Source organism: Pinus tabuliformis, chromosome 4_1 (genome assembly GCF_031772625.1).
Source record: "Pinus tabuliformis cultivar Carrire ecotype Pingquan chromosome 4_1, CPIR1, whole genome shotgun sequence".
NCBI lineage: Eukaryota > Viridiplantae > Streptophyta > Pinopsida > Pinales > Pinaceae > Pinus > Pinus tabuliformis.
The window spans coordinates 659076563-659103177 of NC_142303.1; the positions used below are offsets into that span (position 1 = coordinate 659076563).

General features: G+C 39.0%; 1 protein-coding gene across 3 annotated transcripts in view; it reads right to left on the reverse strand.

Annotated features, from left to right (window-relative positions):
* The window catches only part of LOC149177809 (nicotinate phosphoribosyltransferase 1-like), a 322046-nt gene extending 300090 nt beyond the window's left edge, over window positions 1-21956 (reverse strand). Inside the window, exons 1-2 of one of the 3 annotated variants that reach the window (XM_089420219.1) lie at window positions 21352-21954; window positions 12350-12402 (exon numbers count right to left, since the gene is read on the reverse strand). The gene's annotated coding sequence lies outside the window, so the exon portion shown is untranslated. Of the gene's footprint in view, window positions 1-12349; window positions 12403-21351 lie in introns of all 3 variants that reach the window. The other 2 variants (XM_089420221.1, XM_089420220.1) reach the window with 2 other exon arrangements.
* Window positions 21957-26615: the final 4659 nt, after the last annotated feature.

Sequence of the window (26615 nt, forward strand, 5' to 3'; positions counted from 1 at the left end):
GCATGATGGTGCTACATGGTAAGGTGTAACAGATGAACGAAATGGATAGGTGAAGTCGTCACCTTAGAGAAGAAGAATGTCTTCAACTGATCTCATCATTATAAGAAATGATCTATGCACAGATCCAGACAAGTCAAAGTGTTGACTTCTGTTGTAATTACTGATGACATTTACTAATGACTTCTCTCGCAAAACCTGGATATACTTCTTGAAGAAGAAGGATGAGGCTTTCATGTGGTTCCGTACCTTCAAAGCCTTGGTGGAAAATATGACCGGAAAGAAGATCAAGATTTTGAGGACTGACAATGGCACTGAATATGAGTCAAATGAGTTCAAAGACTTTTGCAGAGAAGTTGGCATTAAGAGGGAGACTACCACTGCATATACTCCTGAGCAGAATGGTGTTGCTGAACGCAAGAATAGGACTATTGTGGAAGTTGCCCGTGCCATGCTATGTGACCAGGGTCTTCCAGAGTTTCTGTGGGGAGAAGCTGCAAATACTGCTGTGTACATTCAAAACCGATACCCTCATTCCGCTTTGGACTCCAAAACTCCCGAAGAGGTTTTCTCTGGTAAGAAACCTGATGTCTCACATTTTAGAATTTTTGGATGTCTTGTCTATTTTCATGTGCCGAAAGAAAAGAGAAGTAAGCTGGATGCTGCTGGGAAGAAAGGAATGTTTGTGGGCTACAGTGAGACTTCTAAGGCATATAGAGTCTATGTACCTGGTCAAAGGGAAGTAGAGATAAGCCATGATGTCACTTTTGACGAAGATGCTTCCCTGAAGAAAGTAGTAGATCTTCCTAGATCTGAAGAAAACCATGAAGAAAGACCTGGAAATCTGGAAGAACCCCAGGATGAGACTATGCCTGATGTTGAAGGGCCAATGGACCCTATTGATCCTTCCCCTTCTCTAGGAAAGAGGCCATCATGGCTCAGGGACACCCTCGAAGATGCTAAGGGTCATGCTGCCCCAAGGGGAACATTCCGAGAAAGCAAGAAGCCGTGTAGATACCAAGGGTATCTAGCTGCCATGAGTACTATTATACAATCTTAACCTGGATCTTTTGAGGAAGCCATCAAGCATCAAGTCTGGAAGGATGCTATGCATGAAGAATATGAGGCTATTATGAAGAATGATGTCTGGGATGTGGTCCCGAGACCGAAGGACAAATCTGTTGTCACCGCTAAATGGCTCTACAAGATTAAACATGGATCTGATGGGAGTGCTGAAAAGTTTAAGGCAAGATTTGTTGCCCGTGGCTTCTCTCAAAAGGAAGGAATTGACTATGACGATATATTTGCACCTGTGGCTCGATATACCACCATCCGATCCATCATAGCCCTTGCTGCTACGCAAGGATGGAGTCTTCATCAGATGGATGTCAAGACCGTTTTTCTGCATGGTGCAATAAAGGAAGAGGTGTATGTAGAACAACCTCTGGGATTTGAAGTTCAAGATCGAGACACTTATGTCTGCAGGTTGAAGAAAGCCCTCTATGGGTTAAAGCAAGCACCCAGAGCTTGGTATGAGAGGATGGATAGTTACTTGATGAAGCTGGGCTTCACTCGAAGCAATGCTGATCCAAACCTTTACTTTAAGGTTGAGGAAGGAAAGCCTCTCATTCCAGTGCTGTATGTGGACGACCTCTTCCTGACAGGTGATGACCCTCTCATTCATCAATGTAAGAGGGAGCTTGCTGCTGAGTTCGAGATGAAAGACCTAGGACTGATGCACTATTTCCTAGGCCTGGAGGTCTGGCAGAGACCTAGAGAGATTTTCCTTTCTCAAGGAAAGTATATTGTGAAGCTTCTGGAAAGATTTGGGATGGTGGACTGTAAGTCCGTGCCGACACCAATGGAACTCAACTTCAAGAAGTTGAGTGGCAGCGCTGCAGGGCCTATCTTGGCCAATCCTACTGAGTATCGTCAACTCATAGGAGCTTTGATGTTCTTAGTGAACACCCGTCCGGACATATGTTTTGCAGTGAATACTTTGAGTCAACAGATGGTTGAGCCTCATCATTTTCACTAGGTTGGTGCCAAGAATCTTTTGAGATATCTTCGGGGCACGATAAACCATGGGCTGAGATACACTGCCGAGAGTGTGATACTCCGGGGATATACTGATGCCGATTGGGCTGGCAGTGTGGTGGATCGTAAGAGCACATCTGGATGCTGTTTCAATCTTGGTTCTGCTTTGATCTCATGGATGAGCAGGAAGCAGAAGTCGGTGGCTTTGAGCACCGCGGAGGCCGAATACATTGCTGCTAGTATGGCCTGTTGTGAAGCAGTTTGGTTGAGGAAGCTCTTTAGTGAGCTGTTCCAACATGTGCTAGATACCACTGTAATACTCTGTGATAATCAGAGTGGGATTCGTATGACTGAGAATCCTGTGTTCCACGACCGATCCAAGCATATTGATATCAGGTACCACTTTATCCGGGATATGGTACAGCGAGGCGCCGTAAGGCTCGATCATATAGGAACTGATGAGCAGGTCGCGGATATTCTCACTAAGCCCCTGGGGAAGGTCAAGTTCCTAACCTTCCGTGAGAGTCTTGGTGTCGTGGAAGGACCCTATGATGTGGGTCCTGTTGGACGATGAGCTCTGGGAGCTCTGGGGGGCTTTGGGGATAGCTTCTCGGAGCTATAAGCACTCATAATGCTTCTGCCCCACCCTTGTGATTATTGAGCTGGTTCGCCACTCATTTAATCTGTGCCCCGTATGCATCCTACCCATTGAGTTCAGGGCTCATGGGAAGTACCTCTCATTTGGCCAATGAGGTGTGGAAAAGCTAGAGACTATTAGCAAAGACTGATGGACGCATCAGAGATTGCCGTACTCTCTATCTAGGATGGCATGGTCCAACCACTTGATCTGGGATCAAGATTTGTGAGGTCTGGGACCTCTGGACTGATTATGTCAATCGGGGAATGATGTCTTTGTGACTGACCCACTTCTGTTATAAAATAAAGAAGCCAGCAAAGCAAGTTTCGGCGGGATGACTCACGATGTTAATTGCACTAATAGATGGAGTTCTCCCTAGTTGAGAGGGAGTGTTAAAATTGGACAACTAGGTCCAAACTCCATGTTCTGATGCTCAGATTAAGAGGCTAATATTTTTGTTGGATTCCTCTTTCTGAGAGGTGTAAAATCCATATAAAAATAGTCTTAATCCGATGAGCAGAACTTATATTTTGAATTTATTATTCTTAATAAATTATATGTGCAAGGTCAGCCAGTTTTGTAATGTAGGCTCACATGCCCAACAGATGTGTCACACACCCTCATTGATGGATATATATACAGGAAAAGTTGGAGAGAATTTGTACACAACTCCTCTCCACGTCTTGGGTTATCTACTGGTTGGAGGGTTGTTGTGACACATGCTGGGCTGGCTGACCAAAGGAGACTTTGCTGGTTGAAGCATCCTGTTGACTGCCGAAACGAACACATTCATTTTTCTTGTTTCTGATTTGTCTTCTGTAAGATCTGCTTATATGTTCTATCTGCATTTTGCTTATCTACTTGTATGATTGCTGTGAGAAAAGTGAAATTGCTCTTAGCATAGAACATCTACAAAACTTTACAGCGCTCCCTAAAAAAAAAATGCTCCCTGCCTTTTCGGGAGTGTTTAGCCTTTTTTGCAATTTTTTTTTTTGCAGTAATGTTCCAAATGCAATTTTTTTTCAAAGAAACAAATAAGGTTTGAGTGGGGCAGCTTAATGATCAAGCCTATGGCACTAGTATTGATATGCGATTCATGGTAATGTTAAATTCAATGAAGATCAAGGAGAATGTCACGGTTACTTAAATTTTTACCATTACCATGAAATGACTCAGAATGTTTGAGAGTGGTTCCGACTTCATTGAATTTCATATGGAAAAAGTAGAATTTTAGATTTCATTCAAAATCCAGCAGACTTATCAGTTTTTCAGTATTGGGGGATTGCAATGTTCCCATTGAATTTTGTCATGTATTAGGGTATGTAACTCGTATTTAATCAAGAGCACCAATCCCTCTATGTACCTTGATGTTAGTGACATTGGTTGTCGAACTCGTCTATCATGACCCTCCTAAAAATGTACACATCACTCAAACAAAATCTTGGCTTGACATGCTATGTTTTTTCAATCTTATGTTAATGCTTAGAGGATGATATTAATGACAAAGATCCCTATATAGATACAGAGGTAATGACAAAGATACCTCTAGATATTAATGCTTAGATGGTGATATTAATGACAAAGATCCTAATTTTCCAACAAGACTAAAAAATTAGACATTTCTCGTGGTGGCAAGAGGCCTAAGCATAAGCAATAGATAATAGATTTACTTGTCTTTTCTAGTTTCTAGTAGTTTTTATAACTATTGACTCTTTCGTATTTATTATGATATTTTTTTAAACAATATATGACAATTTAAGTTTGAAGTTGGCAATTATAACTCTTTAGTAATGAATTATGAATATGACGCTTCATGAAAGTTGAAAGTTGTTTCATTTCATTTCATTTTATAACATTTAATTTCATGTTAGATATTATTTGTGGTAATGTTTACACTTAGCTTACAAGTACAACTTTGGCAATCAATGATGATAAATGTTATATATTGAATTTTGAAAGCTTGAAACTTTAAGATTGATGAATCATGAGACTCAATATGTTGTATGTTACTATGTTACTAACTTGTGGACATGGTTGATGAAGATTATAACTTCTAGATGATTGTTGTTATATGGTTCAATCTATGTTTTTTTTTTATGTTTTTTATATCTAATTCATCATTCTACATGTTTTTGTTGACATATATGTATCAAAATATATATATATATATATATAAAATGCTCCGGGATTCACTCTCAAACCGGGAGCTTCTGAAAATGTCGCTCTCGCACCCGTTTTCGCTCCCGCTCCCAAGTAACACTGGTTTCGATCATCAAGTGAAGGCGAAAAAGACAGGCTCAGAACAATTCAGACTCATTACAATGGTTACTCATGCGTTGGCGTTCTAGTGGCTACAGAGACTTATGACATGCCAAAGAAACACCTGCAAGATACATCACAAGCCAAACCCTAATCCCAAAAATAAAAGGAAAACCACAACCCTCTCAGACCTTCGATCTTCTTCAAGCAAAACCATCGAAAACCTCAGAGAGAAATTACCTATGAGTAGTCGTAGATATAATAGATAGAGTGAGCTCCTTTCCTTAGAGCTGCAAACAAATTTCAGAGAGACGAAATACTTGCTTGCGAAGATTGCGATTACACCTCAGTGGTCCATATGATACGAAACCAAATCAATTCTCTTCTCCAGCCTTCAATGCATGGAGTTGAATAATTTATTTATTTAAAGCAGCAGACTTGAGATAGCGTAACCATGCACATACATCATTTGGACATTCACACTCACCCTCGTTACATGAATGTGAGGTATTAGGAGCAAGATAAGCAAATCCTGTAACCTTCAATGCAAGAATAACAAAACCAATACGTGACTGTAACTGAGTGAATCCAGCAACCATCGATGTGTGACGTTAATGAGCGTACGACTGTAGTCATAGATAAGCGAGTCCAGTTCTGTAATTAAAAACAAACTATTGACGCTACTCCAAAGGAATTGAACTCGGGCCACTCAATTAACCCAACATGCAATATTAACCCCATTTGACTAAATATAATAGTTTCGTCGTCCTTCTAGCTTTCTCTCGAGGAGAGTTTTAATCTTACAGAATTATATATCGGAAAACCATCAATTTTACAAGACAAATGAATTTATCAATGGCACCTCACAACCTTGAGAGCCGAGAATGAGCCCCAGATTTGAAACCCTTTTAAATTCTGACGAACCGATAATAAAAAAACCTAGGTAGCTCAGAGTTCGCAAAAGTCGCCCTGAACGAGATAAATTGGCCGGTATGGAGAATTCGTGGTGAATCGAGGGTTCAATCTGCCTCGGACTTGGTTCATCAGTGTATGATGCCACAGAGAATTGTCAATACTCCCTTGAGATTGCTCATTACTCTTGGGCTTGTCCTCTCCTGGCTCTGATTCCATTTTAATTTTGAGATAGCCAATTCTTTGTTTAGATCAGATACTTCATTAGCCCATAATTAAATCCATTAATTCATTAGCATTAACCATTAACTTATGACAGTAATTGATGAAATAACATTCAACATAAATGCAAAAGACAAGCCAAGATAAGAGAACACAGTAATTGGCACAAGCCAAGGAAAAACCCCAAGTTGGGGAAGACCCTTGAGCAATTCATCTTATTATTATCATCGAATGTTCAACAGAGAGAGAGTACAATGATTTAGAGTCAGAAAGACTTGCCAATCTGTAGATCCAAACAGAAGTCAACTAGGGTCTGGATGGGGCTGCCCAAAAACCCTCCTTACTACTGCGGCTTTCTTTGACAAACATGAAACTACCCTTCGCTACCACTGAGGACGGACTTGAACCCATCTTAGGCTTTTTGGTCCTTCTGTCTATGCTGGTGCAGACTTGAAATCATATTTTTGAAGTGCGGCTACATGAAGGGAGAATTTTCTGAATACAATACCCAAACTCGACTTCATTTCCTGTTCATGAAGTCAGACTTGTAATGACAAATTTGCCATACAAAAATGCTCAGAGATTTCTTCAAGACCTGCGGCTATCCTTCAGAAGAATCTTGACCCTTATTGCAGAAGAAAGAACTAGAACAAACAGCCCTTCAACCTCCTCAAGTGCATGGCTACCTTAGACACAAATTGGAGCTCCTTTGACGTGTGAAATGAAGATAGAGGTTGCCCTTATATACAATTTGACATGACGATTTGCCCTTATGGAGGTGAAGTCGACCTTGACATTTGGAGGCAAATTCAAAATTTTCAATTTTCAATTTTTCCTGCCTTGATAGGGTTATGACTTATAGAATTTCTTTTGAATAAATAAATATTTTTCCTCAGCCAAATTTGATGATCTTTAGGTCGAATTTGGTCCTCTCGAAAAAAGGAATTCAATGCCATAGTTATCTTCCCCAAAGGAGCTGTCCAAAGTGGAATTTGGCCCTAGTTGCCAATTTTAAGTCATCCTAACTTATAGGAACCTGTGCATTATAAAGAAAGACTACTTGTGGTCTCTTTGAATAAGGCATGAGTCAAAGAAGACCTTATTCGCTACTATTTTCAACATTCCCTCTTAGCGAGGAAGGTGCTTTTGGAAGAGACTCGTCCACCTGGATTTGTCTCCAACACTACCACATTCTCCACTACTACAGTTGCTCCCTTTGAACTAGAATACTTCCCTTCTTCCTTCTACGGAATCTGACCTGAAGAATTGTTTCTTGCAACCATGCTCTGCGGGTCTAACACTTATGTCATAAGTGCCATGCACCTTGTGTACCTTTGTGGTTGCTTCCTCTAGCTAAAAGTGATTCAACTCTCTTCTGATCTCCCTTAAACAAATCTTATGCCAGCTTGGCGCGAACTCTCCCTATATTGGGATTCTTTGACTTTGTGGTTGCCTCCACCCGCCGGGGGCTTTAATCCTCATCATCCTGTTGGTCAACCCAACTACCAACTAGCTTAGACTCAAACTGAGATACTAGCTGAGGCTCCATGTTGAGAGCTATATCCTTCTCTCGCTCAACCATCACTTCTTTATTCTGTGCACTTCCTACCTTGTTGCTCAAGACTGTTCCTGTCTCCACCTGAAGCTTGTAGAGATTCTTCATCCTCACACTATCTGCTTCTTACATCCAAAGGCTAACTGTTGGAGGTAAGCCTTACATTTGTTGAAGATGATGTTGAAGTTTCTAAGTCTACTTAGTTAGAAACCCTCAATGCACTTTATCTGATTTATTCCTACCTACTTGTTTCGTTACTTAACAAGTTATTTACAATGTAAATACTGAAAATAAACACTAGTGCATGCTCAACATATTATAGATCAACAACTGAAAGAAACAGAAACAATCACACCATATGACACCATTATTTTTGGACCAATGTCCTCGAAAAAAACCAATGTGGGAAAACGGTGTAGCTATCTGAGGGTTTTCTTATTAAACAATATTAGAGTAGAATCTGGGTGCCAAAACTAGCCTACCCAACAGAGAATTTCCTTGGCAATAATACCTCTCAGTTTGAGACAAATCTCCTGGCTAAAACCCCGGATAATCCTTCTGGCAGCTCCTCAGCTCCAATATGCCCCAGAAACCCCAGCGTCTGCCCTTTCTGGACTGCATCAACCCCTCTCTGCCTAACGCTGACCCTGCGTCACCCTGAATGGGTCTACGTCAGCCTTAGGAGGCCCTGCGTTAGCCTTCTGGCCCTCTACATCAGCAATGCTGGCCTCTCTGAGGCTCTGCGCAGCTCCCAGCTGCCTCTACGTGGCCCTACGTGAGCCCTGGCAGCTACTGCGTCACTCTCTCTGGCTACTTGCTGCTCTTCCGGCACTATCTCTGCCTCTATCTCTCTGTACTCAATGCCCCTCAGCTGCAACTCCCAATCACTAATTCTGTCTCTCTTAGTAAACCCCGCTCTAGAGAATAGAATGACTGATCACTCTAGTGTCTTCTTCAAGTGACCCTCAAGCCTCCTCTTATACTTTTCCTATTGACATAACAACAGTCGAGATTAAGTCCCTAATCAATGGCTAAGATTAGATTTGGCTTGATCCATGTCTTTTGGACCATTCTAACACAGTTTCATATTAATCCTCATTAATATTTTATTTTCCCTAGGTTTAGACTTAGGGACTCCATTAAAATTATTAATTATTTTAATATCTCCTGAACTATTTAGAAGCTGCCCAAACCCTTTCTGGGTATTGGAGATCTCATGTGCCCCAACCTTTCCACCAAATTTCATGGCCAGGGCACATCCAATGCTACCCCAAATCAACAGATGACATCATAACCCTTGTCCTCAAGGGTAGTTACCGAAACAAGAATCTGCTTTAATCCTGGAACATAGAGGACATCTCTGAGATGAAGAGGATTACCTGACTCCCTTTGAAAACTAACAATGCCAACTCCATTAGCTACATACATGCCATCATCTCCTAACTCAATCTGAAACTGCATGTCCTTCTCCTTTAGGTGGCTGAAATTCAACTTGTTCCTGGTCATGTGGAACGACGACCTTGAATCAATATACCATACATTGCTATCTGTTGAGCTTGCCATGCAAGCTATCAATGAGAAATATTTCTCAAACTGGGCAAAAAATGCATCTACCTCCATTAATGCAGCTACATGATCCTTACTGGACTCCTTCTTCTGCTTAGGACACTTAGTAGCATAGTGTTCAAACTCATGGCAATGGAAGAACTTGATCTTACTTAGATCCTTCTTCTTTCCCTTCTAATTGGACTCGACCACTCCTTGGCCCTCCTTGCCCTTGGCCTTGTTGCTCTTGCCTAACAGAGTAAAATTCTCCTCGTCCACTGTTGAAGTTGATCTACCATCTCTAGTCCCACTTCGGATCTCTTCTTGAACACAATCAATCCATAGCCTTTCTGAACTAGGAAAATTTTCTTTGCCACTTATTGCATCTTAGAAACCATGCCATGACTTGTGAAATTCTAGAAGATCAAAACTCACAAGCTCATGCTCTGATACAGTCACACCCACACCACCCAGCTCATCTCGTACATGAGTGAACCTTGACAAATATGTGATGATGGGCTCTCCAGCGCTCGTTCAGATACTCCTCAGCTTCTCCTTAAGAGCAAGCCTCCTGGTATCACTAGTACTCTTTTATAGATCTAAAATAGCTTTGTACATCTCAAAAGTTGTCTTCTTCTCATGGATATGAGGAACTATATGATCTTTGACCCTTTCTAGAATAATCTTCCTTGCCTTGATATCATTCTTATTATGTTGGGCCAATTGTTGGGCATCTTGTGGTGGTGGGATAGCCTGCTTCACAAATTCTCCCACGCCATTATCTTCCAACACTATCACGATCCTTCCTTCCCAGTAGACAAAATTATAGGCTCCCTCTAAACAATGGTATGATCTCAATCCTTGAGATGCCATCCTGCTTACTCAAAGAGCTCTCTCCAATCTAGAGTTGTCCTTCTTAATTGATCTGTGCTAGTCACAAACTAATCTCAGTATTGGCCTTTATTTTGATCTCTACTCCGATACCATATAGAAAATCCTTGAAATTTTGCAACTACTATTATGAACAATGTGAACACTAGTGTCTTTTCATTAAGACACGAAATTTTCGTACCATAGATAAGAAATGGAAATAAAAGAATATGCGGAGATAAAAAAACACAACACAAGAACACAATAAATTTTTCCTGGGAATCCAACTGGGAAAACCCACTTCTTTTCTTGAGGATTTTAGAGTTTGAACAATAGATCTCTTACAAAACAATCATGTTTCAATAGACAACACACTTGTTCTCCCTACTTTACTTAAGCTTGAAACGCCCTACTTGTAGCCTTGATCTGCTCCCTGAATCCTTGCGCAGCTTGAGCCCTATTTCCTAGCGCAGGAATCCTTATTTCCTAACACAATAGTGGCTCCTATCTTATAGGGAATTCTCCCCATTTCCTAGCCAAAATGGCAAGAATTCCTCCCTTCAATCCTGTGTATGGGCTTCTCCTCACACACTCTCCTTGCTAGAAGTCTCTGCTCACACAACCTTGTGCAAACAATAATGATCAAAGATGTGCCTTCGTCCTCCTTATAAGGAATTCGACCCATCTATATCTGGCAAGTTTATTTTTGGAACTCCGACTTGCGATTGACTAGGTAACTGAGTATAGCTTACTCATGTAACTCGTCCTAGCCACAAAGAACCATAGAGACTTGTCACTTGTCCTTTTCCAAATCTAACTTGCACTAGGAGACAAACAACTAAGCCTCCAAGTATACACATGAGTTAAACTACTTCATGAACGCATCCTAACTTATAGGAACTTGCGAATGCTAAAGAAAGACTACTTGTGGTCTCTTTGAATAAGGCACAAGTCAAAGAAGACCTTACTCACTGCTCTTTTCAACATTTAATTCCTTTGTTGATCAATGAAAATGATCAGGTTGGTTTGTTAACGCTTGTGCATTCACTCTTTTTAATTTTGTGTTTACTTCACCGTTTTCTGAGATGCACCATGTGAACATGGTTTACATGGTACAGGGAGCCTTGATTTAAACTTGTGTTTGTCTCATTGTTTTCTAAAGAGGAATGTGTGAACGTGTTTGTTAGATGGACTTTACATTGATTATGTGTTTGCACCTTAGTTTGGTCAACTTTTGTATTCCCTTCCCAATGAACAATTAGTTAAAAGGGAAGGGTTGCAATGTTTATTTGGCCAAATTCTTCTATACACCATCTTTCCCAAGTGAGTATTAAAGGGATGCGTTGAGATGTAATATTTACTTGGTCAAAAGTTCTTTATGCCAACTTTCCTTATTTCAGTCCCTGAGTCAATTAAAAGGGGAATGTTGGGAATAAGTTCATTAATATTGACTTAGTGGACATTACTTGTCCTACAGTTCGATGATCAATGTAGTGGTGGTTGGTGGCCTTAGTGGTCCTCTATTAATATGGTGGTTAGAGGGTGGGCTAGCGATCCCTCATTAATGCAACAATTAGCCTAAATAAAATCACTTTATATATGGGCTCTTTTACCTCTATCAAATGCATTGTGCAATCATGTAATCAAATCAATCTTCTTTAGAGTGGAGTTTTCTACCCGGTGATAATTTCTCCACCATACCTCTAGTGTCTATATTCCGTGCAATATGTGTAGAGACTTCACTCTCCACAGGTGGCATTTTAATTTACACTCTAATGTTTAACACTAAGAAAGCAATAAGCTCTAGTTCCAACTCTTCACTTTCTTGCTCACCAAATGATTGGGTTAATCGATCTAATCATTAACACTTGTTGCTTATAATCATTGCATTGAGCAGAGGGCCTGTTATGTTGCATTTGTTGTTGTCATAATCTTTTGTTTTCATAATTGAGATATTCCATAGGTTAATAGGCTAATGTGAAATGGAAAGAGGCAAATATTCTCACTCTCATAATATACCCAATCAAACTTACACATAAACAAACATTGACTCATTGTATGTCATTAAACAGCATTCCTAAAATCCCAAATAGCTTAGTGGCCCAGTCTTTCCTTCCTCCTTTCTACTTAAACGTTGCCCTAGATTTCACAGTTCCTCTCATAAACCAAGTGGCATTTCCAATCCCTTCAAGAACTCAAGCTGGCCTTCTCTTTGTGGTGGTGTGGCACTTCACTCTAAATATCACAGTTCCTCTCACAAACTAATTTGATTTTGAAATCACATTCGCAATTGAAAGCATGGGTAATAATCATACCTTGGAAATGCGTACTCCTTTTTGGCCCTTTCCTTTTCTTTATGTTTTTAGACCTGAGAATATATAAATGTAATATGGATTAACATGTATACAATTGTGAGTCTATTGGAAAACATTGTAACAATTTTATTGCGCAAAAATTAATTTTACTGATGAAACAATAAAAGGAAAAACAATAAGCATGCAACTCGTGAAGCTGATGTGCAGAATTTGTTAGGATACTCACGAGGGAGAATTCTTAATTGGATCTTGAATTGGAATTGGAATGTTGTATGTATTTTTTTACTTGTAATGTTGGTGCTAGTGCTAGTTGTCATTATAACTGCTAAATCTGGTATTAGTGGAGTGTAGGGTTAATATTTCTTCATTCATCAAAATTTAAACAAAGGCTTGATTTTATAGATGTCCTTGGAGTTTGTACTGTTTGACTCAGCTACTTTTTGTTGTAACTCTCTTATTATAAATTGCAAACCATATGTTTTTTCTGTATGTCCAATTTGCAAAAGTAAAAACATGATGATCAAGTTAAGAATTGTATTCAAGGTTGATAAAGAGTTACAGTAGATCCCTAAATCTCAAAACCTTAGATAAGGTTGAGACGAAGATACACACAATAACACAATATTATATTAAAAAATACGTCACATAATTAAAATGAAATTCACCTTTTTGAGATGTCAAAATTATCCAAAATTTTAAACACTAATAATAATTTAAAACCCTAAAGTCACTAAGGTGATTTTATTACACATGTAAGCCCTTATATTCTAACAATCTCTCTTAAGTCTTAGAACACACTTGCTAAGAAAACACACTCTGACTACCAACACATTTACTGAAAACTCAAACAACAAAACCAAACATTCATTAGATACTTCTTTTTTCAAAATAGTGCTTGAACTAGAAAGAATCCTTCAATTTGCTTCCCTAGGGTTTGGAATCTCATAATTGTCCAAAAGCCTAAACTCTAATAATAACGAAAAACCCTCAAGTCACCTTAACACATGTAAACCCTTATATTCTGAAACTCTCTTAAGGCTTAGAATACTAAAAACAAAACTTACTAAAAGAAAACATATTCTAACTATAAACACATTTACTAAAAATTAAAACAAGAAAACCAAACATTCTTTAGACACTTCTTTGAAAACAGTGCTTGAACCAGTAAGAATCCTTCAAGTTGCTCCCTATTCCTCCAAAAGGTGTAGCCTCCTAGTAGTAATCCACGTTCCCAACATTCTTGGACATTATTTGCATATGAAATGTCTTGTAACCCTCTTAAAGGTACGATACAAACTTCCAAATCATGGATCTCCCCTTGACTATAGTACAACAATTCCCTCATGCATGTCTCATAACCCCAATGAGACATAGTTTCTCTAATCCACAATCATGAATTATTAAAAATTTATCTCTCCATACCCAAATCATTATCACTATCAATGTTCTGTGAGTCTCTAGAAATAGCTACATTTGTTAATTATTTTAAGTTTTCCTTTGAGAATGTCATTGGCAAAGGTTTTTCACTTAATTGCCATATGACATGTTCTCCCCCAGTCGTAACACCCAATCCCATCTTACCTATCATTCTCTTCCCCATCATTTTCTTTGAGCATAGTGTTGTCTCTTGCTGAGAATCTCCATTCATATCCGTTAATTTTTTAAGTTTAACATGTTCTTTGCTTAGGTTAGTTACTCTATACCAGTGTTCCACGGGGACTCGCCCCCCCCCCTAGGGGTCTAGTTTCCTCGTTCCCCTGCGCTCCGGGGACTTGGGGACGAGTAGGGGACGGTTCCCCACGCTCCCAAAATGGAGGAAACTTGGGGGGACATGCCAGGGAAACGTTTCCCTTCCCTGAGGGGACGTTTCCCCACGCTCCCAAAAAAATGGCCTTGCATATAGTTTATGATTTAATAGACCTAAAGTGGTACAAAGCTACTCATGTTCTGTATGGGGATAACATCTTGTGCTGTCTTTTGGTTTCAACAAGCGTTATTTTAGAGGGTCAGTATCATGGAAATTTGCTGGACCATATAGCACGTACATGAATTTTCCCTTTTAAAACTTCTTTTTTTCTCAAGTGATGGCTGGATTACAGTGGGGAGATAATTGGAGTGACAGGCAAAGAATATGAGACATTCAGTTTGTGTTTTTAATTTGCATGACATTTGACATACAAACTATGGAAGCAGCACCTATGTCATGTGGGAAATAATTGGGTGGACTATAGACTAACATGCGTTTACTGCAAGCATGACAAAATACTATGGGCAACAAGAAATCTTAGGAACTGTCGTTATATATGAATTTATACAGTTACAAAATTTACACAGAGCACAGTGGCTCAGCTTGAATTCTCAGGTCTGAAAATTATTTTCACCCCTGAAATACACTGCTAGTTTGAAGTTTGAACTGCATGGCATTGCTCTAATAAGGTAGACAAATTATCCATGCCATCGTTGGTCACCCAAGTTGGTTCGCAGAAGGTCATCCTGCAGTCAATGTCATTTGATAGTAAACTGTCAGAAACTTTTTCATGTGATCTTCTCATCTCTCCTGGAACTAAAACTCTTCTTTCAGCATATGGTGTACTGTCTATATTATATATAATATGACAAACTTTCTAGCTGTTGGATCCAATACAGCTGGACAACCCATTGTAGTTGCCCCTTCTACTGCCAATGCAGTGTTCCTGATCTGTTCATTTACCTTTTCACAGAATTCAGTGGCTACCTTATCAAGCTGAAGCTCTCCCTCTGTCTGACTAAAATCTAAATTAGAATTTGACCAAGCTGAATTAGAATTTTAAATTTATTATTTTATATGATATTATAAATTTGGATAATGTCAAATGATATTCATATCAATGATCATGCTTTGCAGCTTTTCAATTCAAACCAGATTGTCATAGTGGACTCAATTAATAAATTATATTTTATATTTATAAATTTTTAAGACCCTGACGCTCCCCCACGTTTCCTAAAAAATGGTAGGGAGCTTTTGCATAGGCCGCTCCCTCGCCCCCTCGTCCCGGAACCTTGGTGGAACATTGCTCTATACATCCATTTGTCCATTAATCCATTAGCAATCACATAGTAACTAATGAAAGAACATAAGTGATAAATGCTGAAGACAAGCCAAGACAGAAGAACACAAGAATATGGCTCACGCCAGGGAAAAAACCCTTGATCTAATCTTCCTATTATTAATCATCAAATGTTCAGCAGAGAGAGAGAGAGTACAGTGATTTAAAGTCAATACTGACTTGCCAAAGAGAAGATCTGACATCAAAGCCCTTAAACATGAAGATGACTCAATGAAACTGTAATACTGGCACCAAGGGCTGGAGATTTCTATACTGCAATTCTGAATACAGGTTAGGGCACAAGCACAGTTAGCTACAGCACCCTATCCATACTCGTCAGACCTTCTATGAACAGCGGCCTTCCTTCAAACAGATCTTCCAACAATTTGATGCCCTTTATCCTTCTTCTAAGGTTCCAAAATGGACCATATAGCTGGCTGATCTAGCATAGCAGACTGCGGCCTCCCTTCTGTAGATGCTTGGCCTCCAGAACAGAGATCTCAAGGCCTGCGGCCTGGCTGGAGGTAACCTAGATAAGTGTGGCCTGCATCAAGGAGATATAAGCCCCAAGGACTATGCCCAAAACACTGTAAGATCAACCCTTATGCAAAACGGCAATCTCTGCTTCAGACTTGGACCTGAAATGAGTCCAGAATTATTCCCAGGCTTTCTCCATACAACTTTGGCTTCCCTTTCTGCTACTGAACTCGAACTAGCAAGTAAAGATTGCCCAAACAAATCTGTCCAGACCTGCGGCTGTCCATCATGGAGAATTTTGGCCCTAACCCAAAAACAAATTGTTCGTAGACCTCCATCAAGACCTCGGCTGCCTCAGACACATATTCAAGCAAGTTGATGTGTGTGAAATGAGGGAGAAAGCACCTCTATATATATCATTCGGTGGGGGTCAAGAGACATGACCATTGGACTAGGTGAGCCGACATATAGGTGAGGCCGACCTTGATAATTCACATGTGAGAAAACATAAATTCAAAAACCCACTTTTCCTTATCCAAATATGATGATCTTTAGGTCGATTTTGGTCCTCTCGAAAAGAGGAATTCAATGCCATAATTATCTTCCCCAAAGGAGCTGTCCAGACTCCAAAGTGGAATTTGGCCCTAGTTGCCAAATTTAACAATATCTCCTGCAGTTGTTCTCTTTTCTTCAACTAAAAGAGAGGAAATCATGTCTTATAGAGTGTGTGAAGATATGAGTAAAAATAACAGGGCCGTATTGAGAAGGCAAATTGTTTAACAAAATGTTTGGCATCCTCTTCCTCTATCATAGCTTTTACTTCAACTAGTTGTCTAATGAGAGATCTAAAATTGTTTATGTGGCTACACATAGTGACTTCCACAAACAACTTGAAATTGAATAACTACAGCTTTAGAGAAAACTTTACATTCACTAGTTGTGCTCCAAATAGCTTATTTAGATTATCCCAAATTTTCTTCAATGATTTTCCCAGATCTACAAGATGCAACTGAGAGTTTGAGAGAGAAAGGCCAATATCAGCTTTGGCTTTTTGGATATATCTGCAATTGCTCAATCCCTTTTACTATTCTCCACAGAATTTTTTCATTAATTGTATCTGGATCTTCACTTTCGAAGTGTGGAAATTCTAGCCATTGAATTTTTCTAGTGTTTCCATTCTAAAAATTATGTGTAAACTCTTTTCAAAACAAACAGGATAAATAAAATACCTCAAAAATTATGCATGACAAGCTGGCAGCAGTTGAACAAGTGCAGCATACAGGCATATGGGCTTATGCATAGCGGCTGGTGGATGATCCAAGATGACTGCACAATCCATGGTGGCTTAACTGAAGGCTAAATGAAAACTTAAATTCGTGACAACTCAATTGGAACCTGGATGTTAGCTAAGGAAAGGGTGACATTGAATTGGCAGCTCATGCAAGCAAAAGTTGGTGGCTTTGATCCTTTGATATGCCTGATGTATCCTTTCCCATGGTGGCTGACCTCTATTTTGGCAGCTGACTTCTAACAAAACTATCACCGATCCATGGACATAAGGCAGGTATGGCAGCTCCTCTTCAAAGTCAGCCATGAGGATCTCCTTACTTTTATACCATGTTACAAAGAAGCTAAATTCCTGAATCACAAAAACTTAGATAGGGTTGAGATGAAGATACACGTCATAACATAGTATTATATCAAATACTTCACATGATATGATGATTACAATGATATTCACCTCCCTTATAGAATTTGAGAGGTCACAATGGTCGAAAACTCTAAACATTAATAATGACCAAAAACCCTAAAGTCACTAAAGTGACTTTATTACAAATGTAAGATTTATATTCTAACATAAAGTAGCAGATATGTGATCTGATCCTGTAGTCTAGACTCTAGACTCCAAACACAAGCATTAGGTAGATATAGTTTGATTTGCAATTGCAACTAACTACTGGTAGGTTATGCTCCTGCCATACAAGAACCAGACACAATGGACTCTCAAGAGCCCGTCTAAGAAAATACTAAGAATGGCAAGTGAACTGCCAATTAAATCTGCAACCTAACCTAACAATTTATCTTTAACCTATATTACTCATTCCAATTTTTCATGCCATATGGTAGCAGGCTAATAAAAGTTACAATCAAACAAAAATAGTCTTATCGTGCCATATTTTGTATTCATTTTGTAAATAAAATGAAACTTCTAGATCTGATAAATTTCTTAAGTTATTTCAAAGAGGAAATATTTCTTTTTTTTCAGAGAGAAAAAGCACTATATTTCACCTAAGTCTTGAAAACATTTAAAAAATCATGGAAAAGATAGAAGCTCATCAGAGGCCTTCTTAAATATTTTCAAAAATTCTAGCAGAATAATTGAAATGCTGAAGAATATTGGTTTAGTTCTGCTTCTTCTTGCATTCAATATACTAAGAATCAATGTGATATTTGCTCATAATATTGAAGCAAATAAGAGCAACATAAACATAAAAGCACGCAGATTTTTCTGCTAATTGTGCAATGGCAAGTGCTTAAGAGAGACCTTTGTAGAACTCCCCTTCTCCCAGCTCAACCTAACCTAACTATATATTGTTAACCTATATCTAGTTCCAATTTACTGATGTCGTATGACAACAGGGTAGCCACGGCTACAGTAAGACAAAAAAGAGTCCTATCATATCCTATTATCCGCTTGTTTTGTAAACAAGATAAAACTTTTAGATCCTAAAAAGAACTTAAAAAGACCTAACTGCAGCCATGTTCTTTTTTCGAAATGGGGTGGTAGTACCAATCTGTTAAAAGAGTAGGTCAATTTTTTCAATGGTTATGGGCACGGTCAGTCCTGGGTTACAATATATATTATGTTGGAAAAATACCAAATGGTATAATGTTATCCGTGCCCAAAATGGGACCATAGTTAACGGGCCATATGCCATTGTGTCATTGGTGTCATGGGGTGTCTATTGTGTCTTGTCATTGAAGTCATAAGGATGTCATGTTGCCACATTGAATTCATGAAAGTGTTGTTTGTATTTTCAATGGTCAATGAAACTGTGCCAGAAGGTATGGTCATGAAAGTCTGGACTCTGGTCTTCAAAAATTAATTGAAGAAATTAGTGGTCGTGACATTTGGTGTGGCAAACCTAATATCATATGTACGAGTCTATGTTGGAACTCACCATTCCAACATCAGACAAGTTTGCATTGTAATTTTTGCAGGAAATGTTGAGTACGAGACTGAAAACGGTTATTTTGCTCTTGAAGACAGTTGTAGAAGATAATTTCCAAAAGAAAGCACTATCGTTTTAGTTGTAAGGGAATAGTGAGTCCAGAAAAATGATTCATAATTGGTTTGATCGAAAGAAACCCAATCCTAGATGAGCATAGTACCCATGTAAGATTTGAAGAATGCGTTGTGTTGGTATGATTATTGCTAGTTTGAAGACATGAAGTTGTTTGTGAAGACAGATTTGCAACTGACAGATGTGTATTTCTTCACATAGCCCTCTGGTGTTATCAAGCAGATGACGAACCATCCATTATGGGTATGTCCAAAGCACTTCAGTATTATTCAAGCTGTCAGATGCATTTGTCCATGAAAGCCTAATGTTAATTCCTGTGAAATGGTAAATCTAACTATTACAACTCAGTTATACTACTAATAAGATTATAGTAGAAGAGTTGGATTTGTAGTTTCCTCTATAGTGTTTAGGAGGTGTTCCAGAGTGCTAAAAGTAAGCTCTAACTCTCAATTGTGGATAAGGGGTCAAAATGCGTAGCTCTCATCAAAAGCAGAGCATTATTTCTAGGTAATGAAGCTCTCATGCAAAATATGACTATAATATTGCAATTTGATGGAAAATATCAGAAGAATTTTTTAAATATTTTTGCTCATTTTGAAGAGTAAAAGCAGGGGTTTGACAGCTCAGGGATCACTCACCATTATCTTTGAATGTAAAAGGGGTAGAGGGAGGAATTTACTTTAGATTTTTTAATAGTTGTTTAAATATGTCTAATAAGTTGTCATTAAAGGAGGGGTGGCAAGGGCAGAGGGTCTTATTTCTTGCCTGGAGGAATCATAGAGCATAGTTTTGCATGGAGCCTCAGTCATATGACAAACTACCAAGCAGAAACATATACCCTACTCCAAGGTCTGTCATTGGCACACCAATGAAACATATGAAAGTTATTGGTATTTGGGGATTCCACAATTATCATCAGGTATATGATTCATGGTACAACTCCAAAAGGAAACAAGTTGACTCAAGTTCTCTTTTGAATTAGAACCTTCAAAGGAAGGTTTGAATCTGTGCAATGGTTCAATGTCCTGTGTGCCAACAACAAACAGGTGGACACACAAACCAAACTCAGCACATATAAAAAATTAGGGCAGTTAATGGACACACAAGCCAAACTTGGCACATACAAAAAATTAGGGCAGTTAATAGTTAATAGTTGATGAACATGAGCATTATCAAGACATTGACAGCCATGTGTTTGGGCCAAAAATGGGAAATTTCTGGTTTAGTTAGAAGAAGAATATTTTGTTTAATCTCCCGACATTGGTTGTCTCTTTTGATGTACTTCTCCCAATTGACTTCAGTTACAGTTTTTATATTATAATAGAATTTTCCAGTTTTTTTAAATTAAACAAAAAAAAAAAAAAAAAAGAGAAGGAAAGAAGGAAGGAAGTTGACATTAAAGGGAATCTTGGACAGTACTTATTTCAAACGATTATGTTACCGCTAACTAAACATGAGGGGGATGTTTTGTGAATGGATGTTGGTAGCCAAGAACATTAGCAGGCAGCATCAAATGTCATAATCTATTGTATTTTAGCTGCAAGTGAGTTCTGGACAAAAGATAAATGCTTTAAGGCACTTCCCTTCATTATGAAGAGGATGGGTAGCGGATGGTATCCAGCATAAACCCTAAATTGGCACAATGCCCTGTACACAACTCGTGAATAGATCATATATAAAGCTCATCAACAATATGCTAACTAAGAGTAAACCAGACGCAAAGTAGGATTTGAACCAAGTAAGAAGTGTGAAAATTTTCCCAACGACCCCTCGAACTACGCTGGACCCACACCAATTGACTTCTGGATATTTTTCCAATCCTTCACAGGGTAATTTTATGTCTACTACGAATAGACATGGAAAATGTCGCTGGCAGACTCCAGTGGTGGGTGAGTGTGTTGTACAGTGTTTTCCATGAAAACATTTAAAAATTAATGGAAAATCTGGCGCCAAATATAGGCAAGATGGCTAAATGTCTTCAAACAGAAGCAACATTCATCCAAATTTCCAGTATACCATCAAATTCTGGCCTATAGATATGCATGCAAACAGCTAAAAATCAAGACAAGCCGAAATTACTCACAAACATAGGGAAAACGAAATTAACCCATTAAAATAGCAACGAAGCACGAACCTGAAACACTCGAAAATTGCTGAGGTGAACTGCCCTCTACCGGCTTAAATCGAAGCTGAAACAAGGTCAATTCATTTTGCAGACGTATGTCCTTATCTTCCACCCATGGCGATTGTTGATCTTAATGTAATACACTTCCAAAAAAGAGTCAGCCTATATACAAATTGGACTTTGTAATTCTGAAAGCCAGACCGTCTGATTTTTTTGATATCATAGCAGCACAGACTTTATCACCGTGAAACCGGAAATGGCTTAATATACGTTGTCTTTTTTCGCATCACGTCCTCCGTTCGATTGCAGAGATTATTTCATTCATTTTACACAGCCAATTTGTTTTCGTGCCTATCCTTGTAGGCGTGTTTTTCTATATAATGTTTCGGGAATTTAAAGAACAAACGTGTCAAATCAAAGAAATCTAACTGGAAGAGTGATCCGGTCAAACCAAACGAAAATTAAGGGGCACACCCGGTTCAGAGATCCAACAATTTTAGATTCGAACGTATGTCTATCTGCAATCATTTTTATGCAATGACCTGTCAGGAACGTTTAGGGCAGTACCATCATTAATATTTACTATTTTTGGATGGCTGAACGGCAACGAGGTCGTCATTGCCAAAACAGTAACTTTGGAAGGAGATAAACTCAATTTCTCGGTAACAGCTGGATTATCAAATGGAGCGGAATTACTAAGTTGGAAAGTTTTGAAAAAACAAGTTTTTAAACGTAAAGTTGACCACACCCCATTATCAAATTGAGTAAATTAATAAATCGAAAATTAAATAGAATGAAATTTTTCATTTATTAATATAGGTTTCCCATAATTTTCTTAAAAATCGGATTTATTTGGTAAATAAATTATTTAATAAAAAATTGATTTAAATATATTATTCTTTCAAATCACGAAAAACAATTAATAAAAAAATTGATTCGATAAGTTCAAATTTCAAAAACGATTGTTTTTAAATAAATTTTTGTGAGGTTTTATTTATATTTTCAAATAATTTTTATTAAAAAATAGATAACACCCCACAATTTTGTCTAGAAAATAGTGGAAATCTTGGTAAGATTTTAATGAAAGTCTGGGTAAGATTTTAACGAAAATCTGGGTAAGATTTTAACGAAAATCTGGCAGAAATTTTTGGAAATGTGGGATATACTTGTCAAGCTTCGGAATTTTAGGTGTTTTGGGGTTTTGATGGTGCTGAATCTATTTTCATCCTTAAAAAAATGCCTTGTCTTTAACGCGACTTTTTGAAAGCTGAAATCGGCAGTGATTTATTGAAATCGAAGTTTGATAACTAGTTTTTTGGGTTTTTCAGGGTGCTGAATGATGCAGTGCATGATTTCATCTCAATTTCTTATTCCGTTCTCAAAAAGTCGCATTATAGACAACTACTAAAAAAATAAGGGAAATGTGGGATACAAGTGTCAAGCTTCGGGGTTTTGGTGTTTTGGGGTTTTGATGGTGCTAAATCTATTTTCACCCTATAAAAAACCATTTAAATACGGTAATGGTTGAATTTTTTGAAATAAAAAATGATAGATTCCAACTAAAAATGGCTTTTTAGACAACGCCTTAAAAAATTGATTTAATAAATTCAAATTTCATAATTATATTTTTTAATAAATTTTGTGTTAAATATATAATAAAAAATTGTATTAAAAGCATATATTTACTTATTAAATTTTTTTTAAGTATAAAAATATTTATTAAAGATTTCATTTTAATTTTAATTATACACAAATTTAATTTTAATTTGGGTCATAAGGGTGTTGTACTATCTAAGAGATGTTGAATTAATTTTTTCTTGGAACTTAGCGATAGTTACAAATAATCAAATTGAAGTCTATGCCCTATATTTTAAATTTAAGATGGTCTTCCCTCTTAATATCCTCAAAGTCATCATAGTAGGGATTCTAAGAATACTTTAAGAGATTGTGGGATGACATGGGATGATATTTGTCTGCTTGTGGGATGATGGGGTGGTTGTCTTACTGGGATGTTATCACCTCCACCCAGTTTCAAATGCCATGGGGGGACACCATGACCCGTCATAGTAAGGTTGGAAGGATAGGCATTGTGTTGGAATCTGGAATCTCGGCTTCAGTTTCTGGTGGTCTTCGGACATCTCGGTCCTAGGTTGAACTATGAATTTATGGTATATGTGACTTGCGAGTTGTTACATATATCCAGGGAGGTTGCTAGTTCTACATCAACCATTTCCATTTAAAAAGAAAAAATATTATAACACATCTCCCGTTGGGCTCTCTGCTCCTTCTAATGCCAGATTATCCACAATCTTTCAGCATGTTTGTTATTTAGGTCACTTATCCCCCTCTATTTCTTTGTACCATGTCTCTTGCAATAACAATTCTCAAGCCTACTTTGCAACTTACGACAAAAAAAGGGACCTTGTTAGGTCCTTATAATACTAGTGATTCCCCATTACTATTGTCATTGTAGCCCTTATTATTATTGTTGCGCCCCTATTGTCCCCGTATTGTTATTATAGTGCCCCATAGAAGCCCACTATTGTTATTGTTGTGCCCTTATATTATGTCGGCTTTGATTATATTGTGACCTCTTAGACTCTTATATATAGAAAGGAGGTTTTATCATTTGTCTCATCCAAGAATTGTTCATTTGTGTAATGTAAAGGAGGTTTCCCTCTTGAAGAGGCTGATTTTGAAGTCGTTGATATATCTTTTTTATCTTTTTATGAGCAAGTTTCTTAACATTTGGTATCAAAGCTTTAGATTCTAGGGTTTCGCTGCTCCAAACAGGTCATCGTGGAATGTTCGCTATAACTTTTTCTCTACAGAGTTTTAGAAGCTAAAAAATAAGAAAAACCATTTAAGCTGAAATCGGTTTTAACCTCGGGCCCGAATTTCAAATCTTGTCTTGCTATATTTTCGGAGATATGATCTGAGGAAGTTAGGATTTTTGTAGACTCCCGAATTACATTCCAAACATGTGACCTTGGGAAAATAGTCATAACTTTCTTTCTGAGCATCAAATTGAAATTTCGTAAGAATTTACAAAAATAGGACAGACTATAGTTTTCTATGTATCTTTTTCAAATCCAAAGGTCGAAACAGTGACACATGGCACGTTGTACAAGTTCACTCTACTGAAAAGTTATATAATCAGGCCATCTTGGGAGATTGGGCATAACTCTTTCTTGGAGAATCCAATTTTGGTCAGACTGGTGGAATTGGAAAGAGGCCTCAGAGGGCTACCTCAAGAAGCAATTTCAAGCCTTGGGGATCCGCAATTACAGAGATACAACAGATTTAATATCAAGCTTCTACAAAGCGAAAAAAATGTGTGTAGTTCTTTTAAAATTTTATATAAGTTTGGGTTGAAAAATTAGTTTGAAGTTCAAAGGGCATAGTGAAGCATAATGATCATTAATTAATGCCCGAAGAAAGAAAATGGAAACACCTAGTAAGCAACCAGAAAGCTCAATTCAATTTTAACATATGCCACAAAAACTGGTGGAGATGAGAGCTCAAAAGGAAGTCGACCATGGCGGTTCTATGGCTCAGTAACCCGATGCCTGATGGTCTGGGCTAAACCATTATGGCTCGCCTGACCCCATCCGTCCTACCACCTATCTTCCTGTGGTTCCCGTAGTGCCCTCCATCCTCGCGGTCTTCCCGTTCTTCTCGCCACCTATTATTTTCATCGACTGTTTACTGTCGATAACAATGTATCTGGACGATGTGGATTATGAGGAGGACCCTCATCCCCATGAGGTCATTTGGTCACACCAACGCTCCATGTCAAGTTCTGGTCCTTTTGCTACAACATTGCGACCTCTGTTAGCTACTCACACTGCCCCAGTTCGACCAGGACCATCTGTGCCCCATCCCCCGCCCTCGGTTAACATTGATGATGCCCCTGGCTTGGGTTTTCCACCTCTTTCCCCAACGACCCTAAACCTGCTCGGTACTTGTCTTTAACCTTCGCCCACCTTTGACGCGCCACTCCCCCAACTCTCCCACATCTCTGCTCCGCACTGCACCCCGTCCTCCTCAGGCATCCCCCCCACCCGGGCCTACCTCCTTCACGACCCTATACACTCCAGCGCTACCTTAAACCCTGGTGGCCCTAATCCCAACACACTTATCCACTCTGGTTGTTTTAGCTCCACGATCCCTAACCCTAAATCCACCCCATCCACCCCTCAGACTGTAAACCAGGGCATCGGTGGCCTTCTCCAGGACTATCCAACGACCCACCGTTCTGATAAACTCAAAAAGGAAGGTGCCTCGAAGTTGTGGATAAGGACATCAATCTCGCTTTGGGCGGAACTATTCTGTCGAGAGGCTTCGTCTTTGAACCACAGAGATTTGGGGCTCCTTACTCAAAGAATTGCCCATCATTCGGGTGTTGGCACGAGAATGGTTTGCCCTTCGCTTTCACAAGGAGGAGTACACGGACTGGATATTATCCTGATTCTGGCATATTGAATTAGCACATGTTCTATTGAAGAGATGGGATCCTATGTTCGACCCTGAGAGGGAACAATTGGCAACAGGGTCGATTTGGGTCCATTTGTCGGGCCTTCCAATGCAATTCTGGACTCCTGTTGTTTTCAAGCGCATTGGAGACGTGCTAGGTACTTACCTAGAACACGATCAATCCTTTGAGAAGGCAGGAATCATAACTATGGCTCGCATCTTGGTACATTTTGACACGAGGGAAGGGCTGGAGGAAAAGATAACCCTCCATTGGCGGCATTTCTCTCATCGTCAAAATCTTGACTATGAAGGAGTTCCATTTAGGTGCAGATGATGCCATAAGGTCGGACATCTCTTCCAGGATTTCCCACTGCTCTTGTCTGCTACTCCGGCTACTACAAAGGAACAAAACATCGATAGACAGAAGACCCAATTGTGGACGAGCCGCCCTCAGGTCCGGATCGTCCAAACGATGCGGCTGGGGTCACTGCACAACCATCCAGTGCCCCCCAGATACCGCCTATATCCCCCCCATTGACTAGATCCTGGTCTGCTGCGGAGGTTGCTCCTACATCGGGTACTGTTTCTTCTTCCTTATCCTCTGCTCTGCTTTTTAATCATTTTATTGTCTCACTGGCACCATCTGCATCTACTTCATGTTTGGTAACTTCCCCCATCACTTGTGCACTTGATCTTCCCTCCCCTATCTTCTCCACCACCCCGTTGACTATCCTTGGACAGGGACATCTACACCCTCCTCATTCCCCTACTGCTTCAGGCTCACACTCCTACAACCT